This window comes from Chiloscyllium plagiosum, unplaced genomic scaffold, assembly GCF_037043375.1.
Source record: "Chiloscyllium plagiosum isolate Xiang-an unplaced genomic scaffold, Cpla_swu_hap1 HiC_scaffold_27, whole genome shotgun sequence".
Taxonomy (NCBI): Eukaryota; Metazoa; Chordata; class Chondrichthyes; order Orectolobiformes; family Hemiscylliidae; genus Chiloscyllium; species Chiloscyllium plagiosum.
The window spans coordinates 1,471,818-1,487,292 of NW_028270165.1; the positions used below are offsets into that span (position 1 = coordinate 1,471,818).

Consider the following 15,475-nt stretch of genomic DNA (forward strand, 5'->3'; position numbering starts at 1 on the left):
CAACAGATGTTATTATTAGGTTAGAGGAGGAGGGCGGGTGGGAGGCACTACCCGTGTAGTGCCTCGGGTTCCTCTCCTTCACGCTTTTAAAGGGGGAAAAAAACTAACCCAGCTAAGCTTACACTAACTGCTTCCGGGTCTCGGCTGCCCCTCTGCTGTTTTCTCCGACAGGTACTGTCAAACCTGCCGAGTTTCTCTTTTTGTCTCGGCTTCTCAGCATCCGCAGTTCCTTCCGTTAGACATTAATTCAATTCAGAAACCCCTTTGTGGAGAGGATTTCCGTTTGGGGAACATTTTCCTGACCCCATTAAAAGCGCTCAGCTTCGAAGCCAGTGAAGAACAGCGAACACACCGCCCCTGGGTGGGCTCGAACCACCAACCTTTCGGTTAACAGCCGAACGCGCTGACCAATTGCGCCACAGAGACAGAGGCTGGCGAGGGCTGCACCATCGCTTAGATGAGGCTATTAGTGAATTCATAATTCAGACACCCCGCCTCGAATTACAATTGTTGTCTCCCGCGCAGTCTTGCGAGAGATCCCGGCTTTCTTAACTTGACTTGTGCAAAAATACCCGATTAAACTTCTCAAAAAGAACCTCCGTGAAACGAGGCTGGGCTCCCTGTAGTACGAATTGGACAGGAAGTGAAATGATTGGAGATAGCATTGAACAGGTTGACGTGTTTACTTCCCTAATTTTCTTATCCCTCTGCCAATTGGCACGTGGCTTGGGCAGTAATGTTATTACACACACTGGAGCAGTGGGATTTTAACCTGAGCCTCAGGGCTCTATGGGAGACTACAGCTGCACCACAAAAAACTCTAGTAAATAGGTCCACTTCTGTTGAATGAGAGGAAACAGCTTCCTCCTCAACATGATACACGACCACTGTACCCTCCGTGCCCATTACAATAAATTGAGCCGCCTCCTGTTGAATGAATGAGTGGGAACCCCTCTCTGAGCTCCAAGAAGCGGCGGGCCCGGCTGGAGGCTGGATTTGCTCATGGCTTGTATCTATTAACTTATTTAAATGGTACCTACTGGAAGGGGTATGGTTTACATGAAAACCAGAGGATCATGTCAGAGTGTTTGTTTATATTTTGCAGTTGTAGTTTATAAAATACACTCCCTGGAGGAGCAGCTTCTATGATGCTGCATTTCCTGCCTTCCGCCCTTCCCCCATTTGTTATCTCTCATCTCGATTTTACATTTTCAGTCAAATTTCATTTCACATTAATCAGCCTTGGTATTCACTGTGTATCATTAATTAATCTGTTGGATTGTTGTAAAACAAAATTAATGGTGTAATTTCATTTATGTTGTCTGAGTTTGACATTGAATATGCAGGTGTGAATGCTAGTAAGTTGTAAAAATAAATCAAGAACTTGTGCTTTTTAAACAAAAAGAGTTCAATGGTATTACTGGCATTGTCTCCTTGGATGATGATGATTATAGTCTGACCAACAAACCATTTCATGCAGTCACCCAGTTTAATTAAAGTCTTTTGGAAAATAATTCTGGCAGGCAAATATTTATACAACCCAAAATACGGTCGGTAATCATGTGTATTCTTATCTTTTAAGCCGTAACAGATGGCATTGCGTGGCGGGTTGAGACTGAAACTTCGCTGGAAAGAATGTAGATTGATGAGGGAAGTCAAAATGGCAGAGTCTCGGGCCACAATCTATTAGTCTGGCTTGATTGCATGAGTGGTGGTTCTTCAAAAGCACCTTCCAAGTCATGACCTCAACCACCAAGAACAGACAAGTGTGAACACAGGATTCCGACTGCAAGATATATCGCATTGTTTCTTTGTTATTGACCAAAATGCTGGAAATCACTCCTGAACATTGTTGCAGACCACATCATATTTGTGAAGCAATTTAAGAGGCAGTTCGGCACCACCTTTTCAAAGTCAGTTTGGGAAGAGTTGTTGGCACAGCCAATGATATTCACATCTCATGAAATAGTAAGCAAAGAGCCCACAGTGTTGGGAGGCTGTATGTTAGCATGGATAGAGGATTGGCTAACTACCACAGTTGTGGTAAGGGACATGTTCAGGATGACAACTTGTAACTAGTGGTGTACCACAGGAATCAGCACTGGGGCCAACATTATTTACAATATATATACGAATTACTTGGATAAGTAAAGTGAAGGTACTATTGCTAAATTTGCAGAAGACACAGTTGATGTGAAAGCAGGTGGTGAGGATGACATTAGATAGAGGGATTTGGAATCACAACCACGAATCTCTTCATCCACTTTCAGTGAGTAATAGGGAGGCTAATTGGAGGTTGGCCTTTTCAATAGAGTAGAAATGTAGGGAGGTTATAGTGAATCTATGTAAGGCATTAGTCAGGCCACAACTGAATACTGTGAACAGTTTAGGGCCTTTTACCTGAGGAAAGATATATTGGCATTGGAGGCAGTCCAGAGAAGGTTGACCATGATGATACCAGGGATGGAAAGAATGTCTTATGAGGAGAACTGAATAGGTTGGGCCTGTGCTTATTAGAAGTTCGAAGAATTAGAGGTAACCTTATTGTCACGTACAAGATTCTGAGGCGACTTGACAGGCTAGACGTGGAAAAGTGGGTGAGTCTGGGCCTGGGTTGTTACGTGCATTCAAGGCTGAGATAGATTTTTTTTAACCAGTAAGGGAATTGAGGATTATGGGGAAATGGCAGCAAAATGGAGTAAATGTTTCCCAGAATTATCGTGATCTGAATAAATGGCAGAGTCAACTCAATGGGCTGAATTGAACAGTAAATAGTAAGGAGGAAAAGCATGCAACTGGCAATTACAGACCAGTCAGTGTTGGGAAGCCTAGAGATTGTAGGGAGTTGGTGGCATTTGGGAATTGTTCCTGGATTTAACATCTGGAGTTTCAAATTGATGCTGCTATGGCCCCGATGCAATTTGAAATCAATTTATGTATCTGGAATATAAACTTATCGCTGCTTTGGTGATCTTATCAATTGTCATAAGTACCTATCTTGTTCACTAATAACCTTTTTTTTAAGGAAGGAAATCTTCAGTCCTGTCCCAGTTTGGTGAATGTGTCACCCTTAATCGAAAGTCATGTGGTTGACTCTTAACTGCCCTCTGAATTGGCACTTGGTTATTTTTTGGGAGACCAAGTGTCACGTTCCATGAATGAATAAAGAAAAATATTCAGGACAAGATTGTCAATGTCACTGTCAATGAAGGGAAGATTGTGATCTCGTGATACTGGTTAAGTAGCCCAGAGATCTCGGTCTTCTGAGAACAAAAATTAAAATCCCATCATGGATGCTAGTGGACTTTATTTTCAACGAATAAAAAGATCTGGAAGTGAGAGTTTGTCTCTGTACTGGCAACCAGGAAACCATTATTGGCTAAGACAATGAATTGCAGATGTTGGAGATCAGCAACAAAAGGCACAATTGCTGGGGAAATGCAGCAGGTCTGGCAGCATCTGTGGAAAGAAAACAGTTAATGTTTTGAATCCAGCCTAATTTTGAAGGGCCACCGGACTCAAAACAGTAACTCTGTCGTCTCCTCATAGATGCTACCAGAACTGTTATTTTTGTCCAATCATTATAGAGTGTTGTGAAAGTGTTCTTTTAGGGAGGGAAATCTACCACTCACAACCCTACACACGCGTGCACACGCTCACATCACGTGACTCCAGACCTACTACAATGTGGTTGACTCTCAACTGCCTTCTAGCATGTAGCCAATTGCTCAGTCCAAAGGCCATGAGGGATGGGGAGCAAATGTTGGACGTGCTAGCAACAATCCCATCCCTCAAAATATTTTCTTATATATTATAAAGCATAGGTTACTGAAGGACAACCAAAACCAACTGCTATGGGAAAGTCATGCCCAACTAACCTGATTTGCTTGTAGTCATAAATATTGTTTTAAAACCCTCTTCAGAGAGGACATTGGTGCCATCATTGTTGCAATACTGCATGCAATTCTGTGCTTTCTGCTGCAGGAAGGGTGTTGTGAAACTTGAAAGGGTCAGAAAACATTTACAAGGATGCTGCCAGGGTTGGAGGGTTTGAGCTACAGGAAGAGGCTGAATAGACTGGAGCTATTTTCTCTGGAGCTTTGGAGGTTGAGGGGTGACATAAAAGACATTTATAAAATCATGAGGGACATGGGTAGGGTAAATAGGCAAGGTCTTCTCCCTTGGGGTTCGGGGAGTCCAAAATTAGAGGGCATAGGTTTAAGGTTAATGGCAAATGGAGTTTAATATAGATAAGTGTGAGGTCTTACATTTTGTATAGTCAAATCAAGGTAGGAATTTCATGGTGAATGGCAGGACGTTAAGGAGTGTAGTGGAACAGAGGGATCTTGGAGTACATGTTCACAGTTCTCTGAAAGTGGAGTCACAGGTAGAAACGTTTGGCACACTGGCCTTCATCAGTCATGGCATTCAGTATAAAATACCGAATTAGAGCCGAGATAAGCACCAAATAATAACACATACCAACAAACACCAAATCTGTTTCATATGCAGTATTTCAAACCAAGAGATGTAAAGGTGCAGGTTCATAGCTCCTAGAAAGTGGAGTCATGGGTAGACAGGGCAGTGAAGAAGACTTTCGGCATGCTTGTTTTCATCAGTCGGAGCACTGAGTACAGGAGTTGGGATGAATTGTTGCAGCTGTCACAGATTCCACACAACACAAGACGTGACCCTGCCCTCCCCTGACTGACTGTCACTTTGCATATCAGGGGGAGACACCCTTTTAATTGTGATGATCAGGAAACAGGCCATCCTTCAAAAAAATGGATTTGTTCACAAATATTGTGACAGAGGAAGGAAGTTGCAGTCTGGGTGAAGATCAATCTTCATTCAGAGAGAGAGAGAGAGGAAGAGCAGCAGCAGATTCAGAAGTTCAGGGTCCAACTTCTGAAAAGACCTTGTCTGATTTGCAGTTGTTCCTGGGCTTGTAATATCGTACTGCAGCATATTGTAGATCTTCAGTAAGAGTGTCAATACTGCACTAAAGATATCCGTTCAGCAACTTGAGTCCATGTGAACTCTTCGTGGAGGTATGCAGTCTGCCCCATAACCCTGTCGGTTTACAGTTACATATAGATCGACACAAAGATCTTTGGGATTGAGAGGAAAGAATGTTCCACAGTAGCTAGAATTACGTTCAGATTTTCTATCATGGACTGACTGTGATGACCCTTGCAATCACTTCACTGGAATATTACAAGAGAAGAATTTGGCGTAAGAAATCTCAGACCAAACATCACATCAAAGTCTGACAGTCACTTGATTCACGAGGACGTGGATATTGATGGCCGTGAAAACAAAGGGGAAAAGGCCTGTCTGCTTAGTTAGGTTTTAAACGTAAGTATGACTGGAAACTCAGAGTCTCGCATACCCTCACACCAGAGTAGGGACTGTAACAAGCTTTACAGACTGAATGAGTGTTCCAATTATCAGAGGTTTCACCAGTAACACCACACACATGCTGTAAGCGTGAGTGAGTTTTCAACTGATTGTTATGGTCTGAGACAGACGAGGGCACCTGCACCATGGAGAAACCGTGGAAATGTGGGGAGTGTGGGAATGGTTTCCCTTCGCCATCTACACTGGAGATTCATCGGCGTTTGCACACCGGGCAGCGGCTGTTCGCCAGCACTCAGTGCAGGAAAGGCTTCACTCAGTTACACCACCTCCTGGCCCACCAGTGGGTCCACATCAACAAGAACCCGTTCATCTGCCCCGTGTGTGGGCAGGGCTACACTTAGTCACACCACCTACTGCCGCACCAGCGGATGCACACCGGGGAGAAACCGTTTTCCTGCTCTGTGTCCGGGAAGGGCTACACCCAGTCGTATCACCTGCTGCTCAGCTTCCGCTACCACACTGAGGAGAGGCCGTTCACCTGTCCCGTTTGGAGCAATGACTTCTGTGATTCCTCCACCCTGCGTAAACACCAGCGCATCCACACCAAGGAGCGGCCGTTCACCTGTCCAGTGTATGGAAAGGGCTTCACCCAGTCGTGCAACTTGTGGAGACACCAGCAACTTCATAAGTTAGATGGCGCAGGGATTCGGGTTGGACTCTGCTGTTACCGCTGCTGAGAGTCTCATCTTGAACCCTGTTTAGTGGGTGAAGTGGGAGGGGCAAGGGGTTCCTTTATGCTGAATGGCCGCTCTCTCACCCACTTTACTTCCAGTGGGGGCTGATGCTCTCTGAGCCTGGGATTGCACCTTCCCTACGGAAACAGTCCACAGAAGCGGCTGAAGTGCAGGGAGATCTGAAATAGATACATTTGTCTCTGTCCCATTGAGTCTCCACCACAGTCAATCCAATTGGGCTCTGTCAGTGTTTATGCTCCACCTGAGCCTCCACCCACCCCTTCATCACCATACAGGTATCCCCTGCTTTTGGAAAGTTGACTTTGCCCCCTACCCCCTCCCCGCCCAAGCCTGTGCCAATTCTTAATCCTAACTTCGACCTGCTATTTATTGCCGATGCATGGTTTCTGTCCCTGTATTCACCTCCCCTTCATGTGTCTGTCCAGATACACCTTAAGTGTTGCTAAGGTGCCTCTTTCCACTTCGTCCACTGGCAGTGCATTCCAGGCATCAACCATCCAACTGTGTGAAAAATCTTCCCTTTCAATTCTCCCCCTGACTGTCCCCCTCTCGCCTTGAACTTGTGCCCTCTTGTAGTTGACTTTTCCACCCTGGGGGTGGGGTGGGGGAAGCCTCTGACTATCTAACAGACTATCTGGCCCAACCCCAAACATCCAAAGAATAATCCACACAGACCCATTTCCCTACCCCTATTACTCGACATTTACCCCTGACTAATGTACCTAACATTCACATTCCTGAACACTGTGGGGCAATTTAAGCACGGACAATCCAACTTAACCTCCCAATCCCTGGGCATTGGGGTAATTTAGCATAGCCACTCCACCCGAATCCACACATTTGGATTGTGAGAGGAATCCGGAGGAAACCCATATCGACACAGGGAGAATGTGCAAACTCCACACAGACAGTGACCTGGGACTGAAATCGAACCAGTTTCCCTGGTGCTGTGAGGCATCAGTGCTAATGATTGAGCCACCATGCCACCCCCGTCCAGTCAATCTGTGTGTCTCATCATTTTGTTGAGGTTATCTCTCTGCCCCATCTTCACAGTGAAAATAATCCAGGTTTATCCCATTCTCTGCTCATAATGAGACCTCCAGACCAGGCAGTGTCCTAGTGAACCTTCTCTATACCCTCTCGCAGAGCATCCATGTCCTTCTGGGAGTGTAGGGACCAGAACTGCACGCAATATTCTGAATGTGGCCGGAATAAATAGCTGTAACATAACTCGTCAACTCTTAGACTCAAGGCAAACGTGCTGTGTGCCTTCTTGATCACGTTACCCGCCTGTATTGCCAATTTTGGAGATCTATGTGGCCAGATCCCTCTGTATGCGAGTGCTTCTATGTGGTCTGAAATTTATCGTTCAATTATTGTATTTCCTATGTATCTGTACCCAGCTTCACTTTAATTGTGTTCCCCTCTTTATCTCTTTTCCCCCATTCTCACCCCTCCACACATCAGCATATGATAAGATTATAGGAGCAGAAATTATGCCATTCAGCCCATTGAGTCTGCTCCACCATTCAATCATGGCTGATAAGTTTCTCAACCCCATTCTCCCCATAACCTTTGATCCTCTTGATCCTCAAGAAACTAGTTATCCCCAGCTTAAATGTATTCAACGATCTGGCCTTCACAGCCTTCTGGGGCAGTGAATTCCATAGATACACCACTGTCTGTCTGAAGAAGTTTTCCTTATCTCCGTTCCAATAGGTCTTCCCTTTACTTGAAGGCTGAGCCCTCGGGTCCTCGTTTCTCCTACCTATGGAAACATTTTCCCAACATCCACTCTGTCTAAGCTGTTCAGTATGCTGTAGGTTTCAATTAGTTCCCTTGTCATCTTCTAAACTCCATTGAGTAGAGACCCAGAGTCCTCAAATGTTCTTCATATGTTAAGCTTTTCAATCCTGGGACCTTTCTCATCAACCTCCTCTGAACATGTTCCAGGGCCAGTACATCCTTCCTGAGATATGGAGACCAAAACTGTGTACAGGACTCCAATTGTGGCCTGACTGGAACCTGAAAGATCCTCAGAAGTACATCCCTGCTTTTATATTCAAGTCCTGTCAAAATAAATGCCATTGTTGCATTTGCCTTCCTCACTACTGACTCAGCCTGTAAGTTTACCTTGAGAAAATCCTGGGCTAGAAGTCCCAAGTCTCTTTGCTCTTCGGATTTCTGAATTTTCTCCCCATAATCCTTCTGTTCCAGGGTAGCAGCAGAGACTTCCAGACACACTGATTTGTATTCTTGGATATCCAGGGATCTCAAGAACTGCCAGTATCTCAGGAGGAATCGTTATTCTGGGAGGAGGCAGAGAGGAGAGTGGTGTGCACCTGTAAACTCCAGAGCTTCCCAAACTTCACGAGCCAACAATAACTCTTTCTGGACCAAGAAACGAAAGGGCCGACGAGAAACTGTGACACCACAGGAAGTGAAATTAGGCCATTCAGCCCATTGAGTCTGCTCCACCATTCACTCATTCTTGAGTATCAAGGGGCTCAAAGGTTACAGGGAGAATGGGGTTAAGAAAAATATCAACCATGACTGAATGGCAGAGCAGATTCAATACGATAAATGGCTTAATTTCTGCTAATGAACATCCATGGGAAGAAGGAGGCAACACAATAAGTTGTTTCTTGGGACAGGCAAGATAATGTTGTTTAATAATGGTGTGACAAAAGAACAATTAATTCTGCCTGCAGAAGGAAAGCCCTGACATAGAGGGGTTAATTGCATGGCAGGCTGTTTCAAACAGACAGCTAACCCTCAAGGATAAGAAGGTAAGCTGCAGACCTGAGGTCTCCAGCAATGTGAGGTGATGTTAGAGTCTTAAAAACAAAAGTCACACCACAGATTGGAAATTGAGGAAACGCCACCAAACTTCAACTCCAGAATGATGCAGCCGCAGCAGTACTCAGAAGAATAATACTGCATCAAACCCCTGGAACTTCCAGAGATGGGCACCGTCGGTGGAAAACCAGTTAACTTCAGACATCAACTGGGTGATAGCCAAGTTTGGGGAGTGAAGCTGAATGAACTTGAGAGGTTTTATTTGTGGTTGCGACGTGCAATAAAGTGCAAATCATTATTTCAGCAGTTGATTGTCTGTGCGGTTTCTGAGTCAGGAGCCAAATTAAGGTGATTCACCCACAACCACAACAAGAGGCTAGGATTAATATTGACTCCATTGCATTCAAGAGAATGTTATCAATACTGTTACAAAGCGAAGGCTGAACCCCCCCCCCCCCCTCACCAAGATCTCAAACTGAAACGTCCAAAGAGTGGCACGTTGCCCTTTAATCTGTAAAGTCAGTGTGATAAGTGGTGTAACCTGCTGTAGTGTTAAAAGTAAATCCCTGACACTTTACAACCGACAATCAGCAATTTATTTAACCAACTCTCACGGTGAACAAATGAACAAAACTACTAACAAACTGAATAAATCCTTCCTAACTACTGAGTATTCTGGAATAAATCAAGATTCTTCTGGTATGCTTTTCCAATCAATACATGTCCCACTCAGATGACACAAAATAGAATTTAATCTCTCAGATTACAACCAGGTTATGTGTCTTCCGGAATATTCTGCGCCATTTTCTGTCGGGGATGCCTCCTCCGATTCCTCCGTCAGGAATGTCCTTCTCTGTTTTTCTAAATGATGCTTTATCTAATACACAGATGACTGAGACCGCCAATTCTTTATGATAGGATTGGTCCTGTTGTCAAAACTTTAGGATTTAAATTTAATAAATTTTTGGTAGCCAATGGGGCTGATTTAAATTGATTGGTGAAATTGAAAACCTGTTTTCTTGTCCTGCTAACTGTACAGCCTTTTGTTACAAATGTTTCAGTTCAAGTGCTTTTTGTTGTGATCATGTTCCTCCTTTAAGAAGATTACGTTGTTGGTTTATTTTCAGGAGGGGTTGTAAAAGGCTTCCCATTCATCTAGGATTAAGGTTTTCACTAATGGTTAACAGATACTGGCTAAGGCAACAATCCGGGAAAAGGGTTTGACATTTTATTTTTCTAAAACGCTTCTACAATGAAAGGGCAGTTGTCCCATTCTTTTCCCCTGGTTTTGGTTTTGGCAAGCAGTCTGTCTAAAGCTGCTGCAGAAAGACATGTTTTCTGATTCAACAGATGTTTCTGGTTGACTCTAAAGCTTCAGGGAAAATAGTACCAGCGTATTCAGCCTCTCCCTGTAGCTCAAACCTTGCAACCCTGGCAACAACCTTCCAAACCTTTTCTGAACCCTTTCAAGTTTCATAATGTCTGAAAAAGACGTCTACTTTGCTCGACTAATGTGGGAGAATTTTCTACATGACGCGTTGTGTCTGAAAGAGCCCTCCCCTGTGCTATGACAGAGCTGCAGTGACTTTCAAAAGCCTGACAAATGCTGTTATCAGTCAAAGATTCATTGGGAGAAGCTTCTCAATCACATCTGTAAATGGAGAAAGTGTTTTTAATAATGAGACATGAATAAAGGCTGCATTAATCTTTTGTTCTGAAGATTTACTCATACATCTCAAAACAGAGCATATGAACCCGGTCAAAAGAAGTCTACGGGAATATAAGACACCACTGCCTATTTGCCGACCAGGACCGACTTTACACAGAAAACATGGACATTTTAAATGAATGGGGTGCCATTCGTTTTAAGATCAGGTGAACTTAAGAGGCACAGCATTGGCTTAGAAAGGAGAGATCCTTGACACACACACAGCCAAAATCATCACTGCCATTATTATCAAATTAGAATTTAGGCTGGATAGGCTGGGATGTTTTTCCACTGGAGCAGAGGAAGTTGAGAGGCAATATTTTCAAACCATGAGGGGTAGATTTGGGTTAATGGTAGCTGTCTCTTCCCTTGAGGAAGGATTTCAAGAGCAAGGACGCGTTTTATGGTGAGAGGAGAAAGATGGAAGAAAAGATGTGGGGCAAAATATTTACAGAGTGTAGTTCGCCTGGGGAAACAGCTGCCAGTGGAAGTGGTTGAAGCAGGTACATTAACAACATTGAAAAGGCGTTTCAAAAATACATGGGTAGGAAAGCTTTAGAAAGATATGGGCCAAGTGCAGGGAAATGAGGTTAGTGTTGACAAACATTTTGGTCAGCATGGACCAGTTTGGGCTGAAGGGCCTGTCTCTGTGCTATAGTACTCTATGACTGGAATCTCTTTGTAACTCTGACAGTGTTGAGTTTCCACATGAACCAGGATAAAGTGAGGACTGCAAATGCTGGAGATCAGAGTTGAGAGTGTGGTGCTGGAAAAGCACAGCAGGTCAGGCAGCACCCGAGGCGCAGGAGAATCGATGTTTGAGGCATAAGGACATCCAGATGAATATCTCACTAAATCATGCTGAATAAAGTCTGATCTCATTCGTCAACTCTGATGTGGAGGTGCTGGGGGTGGACAGGTCAGAAGTCACACAACACCAGGTGAGAATCCCAATAGATTGATTTGAACTCATGAGCTTTCGAAGCACTGTTCCTTCATCAGGTGAAGTGATGAAGGAGCAGCACTGATGAAGGAGCAATGCTCCCAAAGCTTGGGATTTCAAATAAACCTGTTGGACTGTAAACTGGCGTTGTGTGACTTCTGACTTCAACTTCTTCAACTGCGCATTCATGTGAACTTGATGGGATACTTTATCCAACTCGGCGTAGTGAAATCATATCGCTTGGAGGGTTTCATTTGAAACCTTCCAGGAGGTGAATTCAACAAGATTGAATTATTCAAAGTTACTAAATTCGAAACTTACATCAGGACCGGTAGTCATAGAGAGGTACAGCACGGAAACAGATCCTTCAGTCCAACTCGTCCACGCGGACCAGATATTCTTAATTAATCTAGTCCCATTTGCCAGCACTTGGCCCAAATCCCTCTAACCCTTTCTATTCATGTCCCCAACCAAATGTCTTTTAAATTCTGTAATTCTACCAGTCTCCTCCACTTCCTCTGGCAGCTTATTCCATGCACGCACCACACTCTGCATGAAAAGTTTTTCCTTTCGGTCCCTTTTAAATCCTTCCCCTCTCACTCTAAACATATGCCCTCTAGTTCTAACAACATACTGATAAATCATTTCTGATGGAGATGTCAACGTTTCGGGTAGAACCCTTCTTCAGTCCTGAGGGATAATACCTGAAATGCTGACTTCTCCACCTGCTGGTGCTGCCTGCCTTATTGTGCCCAGCCTCCTGTTTGTCTATTTTAGATTACAGCATCTGCAGTTTTTTATTTTGTCTCTAATAAATGGTGGAGCAGATTCGATGGGTCAAAATATCCTAACTTCTGCTCCAATGGTCTTGCGGTCGTAGGTTTGTGCGGGTCTTGGGCTCAATGAGCAGCAGCGCCCACTGGAAGCAAGGTTCATAGAAACATAGAGGCACTACAGTGTGGAAACGGGCCCTTCTGCCCAACAAGTTCAGAGCGACCCTTTGAAGAGTAACTCACCCAGACACATTTTCCTACCCTATCACTCTGCACTTACCCCTAACTAATGCACCACACCTGCACATATTTGAACACTATGGGACTATTTAGCTTGGCCAATTCGCCCAAACATGCGCACGTTTGCACTTTGGGAAGACACTGCAACACGCAGAGGAAACCCACGCAGACACAGCGGGGAATTACATGCAAACGCCACACAGACAGTCACCCTGAGGATGGAATTAAATCTGGGTCCCAGGCGCTATGAGGCAGCAGTGCTAACCACTGAGCCACCACCCTCCCTTCCCCCGCCCCACTCCCCCAGTAGAAAACAAAAAAGCCTACCAACTCTCCCACTACCCCCACTGTCAGAAAGGGCAGGAGGATCAGTCCTGGGGGTGACCCTCAGCAGCGTTACCGGCAGAATCTGATTGTTAGGAGCATTGGTGCTTCCGCTGGTGCTTGTTCAAGCTGCAGGACATTGTGAACCTCTGCCCACACTTGGGGCAGGCAAACGGCCTCTCCCCAGTGTGGACCCTCTGTTGCGTCAGTAGAGTGGAGGAGACAGCAAAGCCCTTCCCGCACTCGAGGCAGGCAAACGGCCTCTCCCCAGTGTGGACCCGCTGGTGCGTCAGTAGAGTGGAGGAGACAGCAAAGCCCTTCCCGCACACAGAGCAGCTGAAGTGCCTTTCCCCAGTGTGGACCCGCTGGTGCTTCAACAGGTCGGAAGAGCGTGTAAAGCACTTCCCGCAGACAGAGCAGGTGAATGGCCTCTCGCCGGTGTGGACCCGCTGGTGAGCCAGCAGGTCAGAGGAATCGCTGAAGGCCTTCCCACATTTGGGGCAGGGGAAGGGCTTCTCACCGGTGTAGACCCGCCGGTGAATCACGAGGTGGGAGGAGCGAGTGAACACATTCCCACAATCGGGGCAGCGGAAGGGCCTCTCCCCGTGTGCACCCGCTGGTGCCTGATCAGGGCGGAGGAATCGCTGAAGGCCTTCCCACACTTGAGGCAGCTGAAGGGCCACGCCCCTGTGTGAACCCGCAAGTGCCTCAGCCGGGCGGAGGAATCGCTGAAGCTCTTCCTGCACTTAGGGCAGCTGAAGGGCCTCTCCCCAGTGTGCACCCGCCGGTGCCTCAGCAGGGCGGAGGAATCACTGAAGGCCTTCCTGCACTTAGGACAGGAGAATGGCTTCTCCCGGGTGTGACTGCGCCGATGTGTCTCCAGGGCAGACGGGACACGGAAGCCTTTCCCGGAGTCGCCACACTTCCATGGTTTCTCCATGGCCGAAGCTACAGTTGCACACAAACGCGTGTATGTCCCCTCCCTGCCTCGAATTCCTCTTTCCAGGCCAGATAACTGTTTCAGGCTCCACACTCAGTGCGTTGCTGCAACAGTAGGGTCTCTCTTCCAGTCCCACTGATGCTGAAAATGTACTGAAACAGGAACCAATTGGATCATAGTTGAAAATTGTTGCAGTCCCGGTGGATTGAGTGACTCACAAATGCTGGAGAATCAGAGTAGAAAACTGCAGGTCAGGCAGCATCTGAGGAGCAGGAGAGTCAATGGTTCAGGCATCAGCCCTTCATGTGTTGATTTTGAAACTTCATCTTCAGATCAAATAGTCTGAAAAGAGATTACAAAAGTCAACACTGTCAGTCCAGGGTAAAAATTCAGAACATGCAATTCTACTTTCTGCAGAACATTCTTTTGTTTTATTATTCCACAAAACTGAAAGCACCATCCCTCTCTCTCTCTCTCCCCCTCTGTTCTCACTCCATTCTAATTCTCCTGAAATTGCTGATTCAGGATCTGACAGGGACAGAAGAACAAAACAGTCACAACTGACATCTCTCTGAATTTTGGATATCTGCACCTGAAAATTAATATCTTCCACGACATTGGGATACTGTTGAGAGTGAGCAGGTCTGATTTTTGGAAGCAAAAATATAGTGTGTAAATTCAGGATGAACCGGCAATGTAGCTTCTTGGCAACCAATCAGACACAAAATGGTAAACGTGCCCCCACAGGGGAGTTTTAGAATGAGACATCAAGGCTATGACACCAGAGAGAAATTGAACAGACTGGCATGGCAAACCAGAGTCATCTATTATACAGCACAGAAACAGGTCCTTTGGTCCAATGGTCTATGCTGACCAGATATCCTCACTGAATCTGGTCTCATTTGCCAGCATTTGGCCCATATCCCTCTTCACCCTTCCTATTCATAAACCTATCCAGATGCCTTTTAAATGTGTCATAATTATACCAGCATCTACTACTTCCTCTGGCAGCTCTTTCCTTACACGCGCCGTCTTCTGCATGAATTGCCCCTTCGGTTCCTTTTAAATTCCTCGCCCCCTCCCCGGGCCACCTCACCCTAAACCTATTACTCTATAGTTCTACACTCCCAGAGAAAAGACCTTGTCTATTTACCCTATCCATTCCTCTCTTGATTTTATAAACAATGGAAGCATCAACGGCTCAGGGCGGGGATGGGGAGGGTGGGGGGGGGGGCGGGGGGGGGGGGGGGGAGGCGGGGGAAGTATGCTGAATGTGCTGGAGCCAACGCGTAAGAAGAGGACACAAAACCTTGAAGCTGCAATGAGGAACACTGAATGTGCTGTACTTGTACCTGTTGATTTTATTTGTGGGAATCAAGTGCATTTTAAAAATAAAAACAAACAAGATATCTATCCCTCCCCTTTCCCAATCTCCTAATGCTGTCCTGGACACAGAGTGAGAGAATTGGGAGCAGGAGTTGGCCATTTGAGCCTGCACCAACATTGAACACATCATAACTGAATATGAATATACCTACAGCCAGGTGGATAGATTGGGTTTTCTTTCACTGGAGCAGAGGAGATTGAGAGGTGACCTTATAGAGGATTATAATATCATGAAGGGTACAGATG

At 45.5% G+C, this 15,475-nt stretch overlaps 1 non-coding gene across 1 annotated transcript; it reads right to left on the bottom strand.

Moving 5' to 3' along the window:
- Positions 1-352: 352 nt before the first annotated feature.
- Positions 353-426, bottom strand: trnan-guu (transfer RNA asparagine (anticodon GUU)). Its single transcript has one exon. It is a non-coding gene; the product is annotated as a tRNA-Asn (tRNA).
- Between the last annotated feature and the right edge of the window lie 15,049 nt (positions 427-15,475).